Source organism: Tupaia chinensis, unplaced genomic scaffold (genome assembly GCF_000334495.1).
Source record: "Tupaia chinensis unplaced genomic scaffold, TupChi_1.0 Scaffold147980_1, whole genome shotgun sequence".
Classification (NCBI taxonomy): domain Eukaryota; kingdom Metazoa; phylum Chordata; class Mammalia; order Scandentia; family Tupaiidae; genus Tupaia; species Tupaia belangeri.
Genome location: NW_006207830.1, coordinates 283,066 through 293,085, shown reverse-complemented (window position 1 = coordinate 293,085; position 10,020 = coordinate 283,066). Strand labels below are relative to the sequence as shown.

Here is a 10,020-nt window from a genome sequence, read left to right as displayed (position 1 = left end):
TTTTGACTAAAACATTGCTGATTTTCTTCTAGGCTTTGTTTCCTTGTTTTAAGGATTTTTGTCCTGTCTTGAGCTGCTGATAGGTTCGTGTACCTACTATATGAATAGAATCCCAAATTGTTTCCTGGCTTTAAGTTTTAAGTAAAGTTCCTTAGCATTTTTTTTATTTATAAAGTAAAACTGCTTTTCTTCAAATTAAAAAACATATTAAAAATATCTATTTAATGACCATAGTAAGCTTTATAGCATCAGCTAGGCGCTACCTTACAGTATATTCATTCTACTCAGAGTTTCATGTCTAAAGTCAGACATGTATTCACTGATAGGTACATACTAGCTAAACTTGCTATTGAAAGTAGTTGGATTACTTAAGAAGTATTGTGAATCAATAAAATGTGGAAGAAAAAAGGAATGGAAAACAAGTATAGACACCTAAGATAGTGTCAGAGGAAGGTGAGAAATAGCAAAATAGCAAAGGGTGTAGAAAATTAATGACAATAACATGTATGATTAAGCCACTATCCAGTATATTTTGGATGGGAAATCACATTTCTTATGCTTTGACAATGCTCAGGGAATGATTAATTAATTAATTTAAAATGTTTCAAAATAAAATTACAGTGCACTTGTAACTAGATTCTAGTTTTGTCCATAGTTTTAGTTTAAGGCATTTCATGAATCAACAAAATGTGAAAAAAAAAAAAGAAGAAGAAGAAATAGAGAAGGAGTTGCATTTCAACCATTCCTCAAAAGGAAGAGTGCTTTTTCACTACCCACTCTTCCCAGTCTGATTCAGGCAAATGCACATGCCCTCTCCGGCAAGATGGAAAAAATAAAATACAAAAGAGTAATGAAAGTGAATGAATAATAGTCTCCCAATGAAGAAATACTCAGGATAGGATAACTTCACTGTTGAATCCTATACCTCTTTTAAAGGATAACATCAATTCTCTTCATATTACAAAAAAAAAAATCATATTGAATGAAGAAAATTTGGAAGTCTATTTTCTCCAAGACTTGGAGCAAAACAAGCATGTCCCTTTTCACCACTCTTATTTAACACAGTACTAGAAGTCTCAGTCAAAGCAACTAAGCAAGATAAAGCAGTAATGAATTTTTTTTTTTCCTGGTGGATATTGGAATTCTTTTTTTTTCTTTTTCTCTTTTATTTATTTTTACATTTTTCCACATTTACTTTACATATCAAAAGATTTTTGCTAACTCTCTATAGTTCTTAACAGCTAATAAACAACATTCAAAATTTCAAAATACTGAATTTTAAAGATAATGTTCAAAATATCTCTTATAATTTTGTACAATTTTGTTTGTGACTCTAAAACAACAGAGACGGTATGGTTTTAAATATTTTTGAGAAAATATTTACATGTCAACTTCTCTAATTGTTGAAAAGCAAATGCCCAGCACACAAGTCACACATAAACCTTCTCAAATCAGCACTGCCTACCAAGTATTCTGTGATATATCATCTGCCAGCAAAAATAGTCTCTTTTTCTTCCCTCAGCATCGTTCTCAAGATAATCCTCTGGTGTGGTTGCTCTTTTGCAATCTCTACTGATTACAATTCTGGGCTGGAAAAGTCCAGGTTATTTTATGTTATAAATTCTCTCATATATCTTTGCTAATCCTCTCTGCTAGGCAAAACTATTTATGGTGTCAGGCCATCTTTCTAAGAGTTTTGTTGGATTATTTGAGATATATCTTAATTCCATAGTTTCCTGATTAATCTTCAGGTATAACATTCCAGTCAAAGCCTTGTCCAGTAATGAGTATTTCAAATTTCTGATTCAATGCAACAAGCATTATTGAACTTATACAAATAACCCTTCTACCACAAAATAAGAATACTCCCAAATATTTTTCAATTTCAGAAGTGTTAAGAAGGGAGAAAAGTTTATGTTTCCATTTAAAGAAACAAACTTAACAAATTGCTAAGCCTATCAACAACTCAGAAGAAACTAAAATGTTTAAATTTGGAAAACATAATAGTAAAAAAAGAAATCAGTAATGTTTTACTCAAAAGTTATAAAATTCTATTTCACCAGTTCAGTCTTATGTTCAAACTCTCTTCTGTTGAATATGCAGTGTTATTGTGGTTCAATTTTTCCATTTAAATTGTGGAAGGTAACATTCAATGCTATTATTGATATTTCTTGTCCCTAGCATTAAATTGATCGTTTTCTTGGTTGCCTTTTATTCTTTTATTTCTTTATGTGTCTTTAGTTTTCCTGGTAGAGCACTTTTTTCAGAACTTCTTGAAAGGTCTGCCATTGGAAAATTCTTTCAGGTCTTGTTTATCTGAGAATGTTTTTCATCCTTTCTTTCTATATGAAAGATAATCTTGCTGGGAATAGTAATCTTGGTTGAAACTGTTTTTCACTTAACATTTTGAATAAATTTTCCCATTCTTTCCTTGCTCACATTGTTTCTGATGAGAGGTTAGCCTGATTGGATAACCTTTATAAGTAACCTGACATTTCCCAGTTTTGCATCTTCTCTTTGTAGATTTGGCCAGACTTGCTATAATGTGGCTTGGAGAAGATCTTTTTGGGTGATTCTATTAGGGGTCCTTTGTATTTCTTGGGTCTGAATATTTGAATACCTCTCTAGATTTGGAAAGTTTTCTTCAGACTATCAATGCTCTTATTAGTTTCCTCACCTTCTGGAATACTGATTATCCCAATGTTTGGGCACTTAATACTGTCTAGTATTTGTCATATAGCATTCTCATTTTTGGGGTTATTTTCTCAATTTTTTTGTTGTTGGTTTTTCTAGATCAGAGGTTTTACCTTCAACATAAAAGATTTAATTTTGTGCATGTACTAATCTGTTTTTAATACTTTGAAGGGAGGTTTTGGTTTCCTGAATGGCAACCTTCATCTCTAATAGCTCTATTTGATTCTTTTTTAATGGTGTGTATTTCCTTTTTCAGATCATGGAAGCATTTCAACACCTCCTGGAACACATTGTCTCTTTTCTCTTGCATCTTCTTGAGGTCACTGTCTATCAACTCTTGCATCTCATGTAGTTTTGTCACTACAAATATTCTGAATTCTCTATCAGACATTTCCACAAGTTCTGCTGTACTGTCTGTGGATGATGAGGGATTGTTCTTCTACCTTAGAGGAGAGATATTGTCTTGGTTTTTCATGTCTCTTGTGCCTCTGTGGTGGTTTCTGTTCATTCTGGGACAAAATCTCTCCTCCAATTGTCTGAATATTTTGGGAGTCTAGAAGATGAAGTTTAGAGCATAGCTTCCCCAAACAGGCCAGGACACACCTCAGCTTTAAAATGGCTTCTTGTCTGAATCCAGAAGAGGAAGTGTAGAGCATAGCTTCCCTCACAGTAATGGAATTTTAACCAGAAAGAAGAAAGTAAAATTATCCCTGCACACAAGACAATATTACACATAGACAAACCTAAAAATGTTTAGTACTGATAAACAAATTTAGTAAAGTTGTAGGATATGAAATAGGGACCAGCAGATGGCATAATGGTTACATCACTGGACTCCACATGGTCGACCACAGTTCAAGTCCTGGATCTGGTGATTTGAAACTCATACCAGCATGTGTGCATGCATGTCCAAAATCCCAAGATCCCAAGAGGAGAAGGGAACACAGCATGGTCATCCCCACTAGGGATGACTTCTCGCCTTTTGTCTCTTTTTCTCTGATGAGCACAAAAATCTCTAAAACAAAGAAGAAAAAAACATACAAAAATCAGAAGCCTTTTATACACTGATAATGAGCTAGCTGAAAAAGAAAATTTAAAAGCAATCACATTAACTCTAGCAAAAACAAACAAAACATACGAATGAATTCAACCAAGAGTTGAATGATCTCTACAATGAAAACTATAAAATATTCAAGAAATTGAAGTAGACATTAAAAAATGAAAGACAGAGCATTCATGAATAGAGAGAATTGATATTGTTAAAATGTCTACACTACTGAAAGCAATCTACATATTTAATGCAATACCTTTCAAACAATCAATGGCATTCTTCACAAAAATAGAAAAAGCAATCATAAAATTTTTATGGAACTGCAAAACACTCTGAACAGCTACAGCAATCTCAGGCAAAAAGAAGAAAGCTGGAGGCATCACACTATCTGACTTTAAAATATAAAGCATGTAACCAAAACAACATAGAACTAAAAAAAAACAAAATCAAAAACAAAAACAGATACTTAGACCAAGTAGCAGAAAACAGAACCTAGAAATAATTCACGTGTATATAGTCAACTGATTTTCAATAGAGGTGTCAAAAACATTCATTAAGGGGACCAGAAGTTAGCGTAATGGCTATGTTGCTGAACTCCCATATAGCCAACTGCGATTTGAGTCCCGGACCTGGTGGCTTAAACTCACGCTGGGCACGCGTGTGTGTCTGTGTGCCCAGGATCCCAAGAGGAGAATGGAGGAGAAGGGATCATGGCATGGTCATCTTCTCTGGGGGGAGATTTCTCGCTTTCTATCTCTCTGTCTCTCTCTGTCTTTCTGGTGAGTGTATGTGACCTATAGCAAAAACCTCTCAAAAAAAAAAAAAAAAAAAAAAAAAAAAAAAGAAGAGGCTACTGTTGGGCCAGCAGACGCCATAGAGGTAAGGAGCTGGATTCCCATATGGCCAACTGCAGTTCAAGTTCTGCCACCAGTGGCTTGAGACTCACACCAGGTGTGTGTGCAAGTGTGCCCAAAATCCCGAGAAGAGAATGAAAGAAAGGATTGTGGGATTGTCTTCCCATTAGGGGTTGATTTCTCCCTTTCTGTCTCTCTGTCTTTCTGGAGAGCACATGCTCTCTATAGCAAAAATATTTCTTACAAAGAAAAAAAAAAAAAGAAAGAAAGAAAAGAAAAGGATAATCTCAAGGCCAGCAGATGGTAAAGTGATTAAGGCATTGTATTCTCATATGGCTGACTGCAGTTCAAGTTGTGGAGCTGGTGGCTTACTTTCATGGTTTCTCTCTTTCTCTCTAGTGGGTTCAAGTGTCCTAAAGCAAATTAATAATAATAATAAGTAAAATTAAATAATTTTTAAAAAGTAAGGACAGTCTCAGGCCAGCTGGATCCCACAAGGCTGGCTGTATGGATGAAGTCCTAAACACAGCAGCTTGGAAAACATTCTAGGCACATGTGGATGTGCCCAAAATCCCAAAAGAAGAAATGGAGAAGAAGGGATTATGGTGTGGACATCTCCCATGTGTATGCTTTCTCATTTTCTCTCTTTTTTTCCCTGGTGAATGCATGTGCCTTATATAAATGAAAGGGTAATTTATTTAAGAAACTATGCTGGAAAAATTAGATATTTATAAGCAAAAAAAAAAACTAGACCCTTCTTTTCATCATATATGAACATTAACTCAAAAACTTACATTTAAACCCCCAAACTGTGAAACTACTGGAAGAAAACTTAAGAGAAACACTTCAGCACACTGATGTAAGCAAAACGTTTTTTAGTAAGACCTCAAAAGCACAGGCAACAAAGGTAAAAGTAGACAAATGAGATTATATCAAACTAAAATGGTTCTACACAACAAAGAAAACAATCAGAGTAAAGAGACAATTGACAAAACTTGAGAAAATATCTGCAAACTATACACTTGATAAGGGGTTAATAACAAGAATATGAAAAGAACGTCAACAACTCAGTACCAAAACAATTAAAAGAAAGAGAGAGAAAACTAATTGAAATAGGGACAAGTGATCTGAATAGACATTGATCAAAAGAAGCTATAGGTAGCAGCCAGCAGCCTGGTATATCTGAAGGCATCTTGGCAGCAAGGGACAGAGGCAGGGGCAACACTGCCCCCACCACCTCACATCCAGACCCCTGAGTCCAGGATCCACCCTGACCCATAGGCAAGTAGACAGTTTCTCCATTTTTTTTCTTTATTGTCCCCCATTCTTTTGTAAATTTCCTCCTCTCCCTCTCTCCACAGACTGCCCCTTTGGCTGTAGCAGCCAGCAGCTTGGTACATCTGAAGGCATCTGGTGAAATCACGTGCCACGCATTAGCAGATGCACAGTAGCAAATCATCTGAATTCTTTAAACCCCTCAACTCAGTCCCAGTGCACCTATTTATTCCCTTTAAATTGTGAGACCTTTGTAATATCCAGTTCCATTGACAAAAGTGCAGGTTGCTTGGTGAGGACTGGGGGAAAAAACTGCAGAAATATTGTGGGTCTTCTCCTTCTACATGCCTCTAACACTCAGAATTAACTCCAAGAAGGTAGAAAGTAACGTATAATCCATCAGATGACCAGAAACTGCCACTGCAGAGACACAAGAAATATGGAAATCAAGAAATTATCTTCCCCCCCAAGGGGAAGGAACAGCCCTTCATCATCAGTACAATGGAACTCCTGGAAATGTCAGATAAAGAATTTAGAATATTCATAGTGACCAAGCTAACAGAGATGCAAAGGATGTGATATAACAAACTCCAGAAAATGCAGGAGAAAAGAGACAAATTCCAGGAGGTGACGAAGTTCTTCCATGATCTGGAAGAAGAACTACACACCAAAAATAAATAAATAAATAAATAAATAAATAAATAAATAAAAATGGAACTGTTAGAAATAAAGGCTATAATAAAAGAAATCAAAACCTCGCTTGAAAATATTAAAAGCAGATTAGATCATGCAGAAGATCAAATCTCAGATGTAGAAGATAAAACTTTTGACCTAAAAATATTCACCAAAAAAACTGATAAAATAACACACAAAAAATGAGAATTAATATACAATAAATACTAGATCGCATTAAGTGCCCAAACATCCAGATAATCAGTATCCCAGAAGGTGAAGAAAATTTTTAGGGCATTGATAATCTAGTCCACAAAATCCTGAAAGAAAACTTTCCAAATCTAGAGAGTCATTCAAATATCCAAACCCAAGAAATATAAAGGATCCTACATAGAATCAATCCAAGAAGATCTTCTCCAAGGCACATCATAGCCAGTTTCACAAAAACCACAGAGATAAAATACTAAAATTGACAAGAGAAAAATGTCCAGTTACTTTCAAAGAATGTCCCATCAGGCTGACATTGGACCCCTCATCAGAAACAACGTGAGCAAGGAAAGAATGAGAAAATATATTCAAAGTGTTAAGTGAAAAACAATTTCAATCAGAAATACTGTATCCAGCAAGATTATCCTTCACATAGGAAGAAAAGATAAAAAACATTCTCAGATAAACAAAACCTGAAAGAATGTATCAACACCAGACCAGCTCTTTGAGACGTTCTGAAAGGAGTACTATACCAGGAAAACTAAAGACAGACAAATAAGAGAACAAAAAAAATGACCAAGAACAATGCCAACTTAATGGTAGGTACAAGTTCTGAAATATCAATAATAATGTTGAATTTTTTATGGTGCCAATTTTAAATAGTTTTATTTAAGACATTGCATTTTCCACTTATGATACAGTGCTTAGAAAGTGTAATGTTATTTTTCCCTGTTCTATATTCAAGTATTGAGAATGCCCAGTAATTCACTATAGCAGCTGAATTTTTAAGACTGCCAGAGTTCACTACAAATTGGTGTCCTTCAACATGTTACTGCGTGGAGCAATGCTACGTAATCTATACTCAAGGATGGCTTAATCAACTTCTTCAATGGTGGGTCCTAAAGAAGCACAGCCAGATAGAGGAGCACCCCCGCCAGGAAAGCCCCCAGGCATGCCCCCAGACACTTCCCTTGGCATGCCCTCTGCCCTCTGGTACAGCTTGGTGATGACAGGGTTGCAGACTTTCTCCAGCTCCTTCTGCTGATGCTCAAACTCTTCTTTCTCTGCAGTCTGGTTCTTGTCAAGCCAGTTGATTTCATTGCACTTGTCAAGAATCTTCTGCTTGTCCTCGTCGTTGATCTTGCCTTGGAGTTTCTCATCCTCCACCATGGCTTTCATGTTGAGAGCCTAAGACTCCAGGGAGTTCTTGGAAGACACCTTGTCCCTCTGCTTCTCATCCTCAGCCTTGTACTTCTCAGCCTCCTGGACCATACGCTCAATGTCCTCCTTACTCAGACAACCCTTATCGCTGGTGATGGTGATCTTTTTCTCTTTCCCAATGCTCTTATCGATAGCAGAGACATTCAGGATGCCATTGGCATCAATATCAAAAGTGATTTCAATCTGAGGAACACCACGGGGTGCCTGTGAGCTCAAACTTGCCCAGCAGGTTGTTATCCTTGGTCATGGTGTGCTCACCTTCATAAACCTGGATGAGCACCCTGGGCTGATTGTTGGAGTAGGTGGTGAAAGTCTGCGTCTGCTTGGTGAGAATGGTGGTGTTCCACTTGATGAGGACAGTCATGACCCTGCCAGCAGTTTTGATGCCAAGGGACAGAGGTGTGACATCCAAGACCAGCAGGTCCTGAACATTCTCAGACTTGTCTCCAGATAAGATGGTTGCCTGGACAGCCACACCATAAGCAACAGCCTCATCAGGGATGATACTCTTATTCAGTTATTTCCCATTGAAGAAGTCTTGTAGCACCTTCTGAATCTTGAGGATATGAGTAGAGCCACCCATCAGGACAATGTCATGGATCTATGACTTGTCTAGTTTGGCATCCAGAAGGGCTTTCTCTACAGGGTTCACGGTCCCATGGAACAAGTCTGCATTCAACTCTTTTTTTTTTTTTGGAGAGGTTTTCACTATAGGGCATGTGCCCTTGCCAGACAGAGAGAGAGAAACATAGAGACAGAAAATGAGAAATCACCCCCCGGGGGGATGGTCACACCGCAATCCCTTCTCCTCCACTCTCCTCTTGGGATCTTGGGCATGCACGCACATGTGCCCGGCATGAGTTTTAAGCCACCGGGTCTGGGACGCAAACTATGGTCGACTATGTGGGAGTCCAGCAACATAGCCATTACGCTAACTGCTGATTCCCTGCATTCAACTCTTCAAATCAGGCATGGGAAATGGAGTTATAGTTGATTCCTTCACAGAGGGAGTCAATCTCAATACTGGCCTGAGTGCTGGAGGAGAGGGTGTGCTTAGCCTGTTCACAAGCAGTGCGAAGGCAGCAGACAGCTCTCTTGTTCTGATTGATGTCCTTATGCTTACACTTGAACTCAGCGATGAAATGGTTGACCATGGAATTGTCAGTCTTCTCCTCCCAAGTGTGTACCTCCAGCTGTAGATATGAACTCAAAAATCCCTTCCTCCATAGTGAGGATGGACACATCAAAAGTGCCACCTCCCAAGTCGAAGATCAGCATGTTTCTTTCAGCTCCAACCTTTTTCTCTAGACCATAGGCAATGTCAGCAAAGTCGGCTCATTGATGATCACCAGCAATAGTCCCAGCATCTTTGGTAGCTTGACGCTGAGAGTCGTTGAAATAAGCTGACACAGTAACCACAGCATTGGTAACAGTCTTCCCAAGGTAAGCTTCTGCAATTGCCTTCATCTTGGTCAGAATCATAGGTGACATCTCCTCTGGGTAGAAACTTTTTGTCTCTCCTTTGTATTCCACTTGCACCTTGGGCCTGCCTGCGTCATTCACCACCATGAAGGGCCAGTGCTTCATGTTAGACTGGACAACAACATCATCAAACCTGTGTCCAGTCAGACACTTGGCATCAAAAACTGTGTTGGTGGGGTTCATTGCAACCTGATTTTTTGCAACGTCACCAATCAGTCGTTCAGTGTCAGTAAAGGTGACATAGCTTGGAGTGGTTCTGTTCCCCTGATCGTTGGTAATTATCTCTACTTTTACGTGCTGGAAGACACCCACACAGGAGTAGGTGGTGCCGAGATCCATGCCATTTGCAGGTCCCTTAGACATGGTTGCTTCTGTGTAGGCCCACCTCGGCTCATGAAGCTCACGCACCAACCTCTGCAGCTGCGCCTGCATTCAATGAGCAATAATGTTGAATGTTAATGGAAAGGTCAGACCACAGTAACACTGCAAATACAACAAAAGAGAGATTACATAAGACAGAGCTGGTGAAATAGAATTCTACAACTTTTTTTTCCCTAAAACATT

At 38.0% G+C, this 10,020-nt stretch overlaps 1 pseudogene; it reads right to left on the bottom strand.

Annotated features, from left to right (window-relative positions):
* Positions 1–7,626: 7,626 nt before the first annotated feature.
* Positions 7,627–9,819, bottom strand: LOC102476907 (heat shock cognate 71 kDa protein-like; annotated as a pseudogene).
* Between the last annotated feature and the right edge of the window lie 201 nt (positions 9,820–10,020).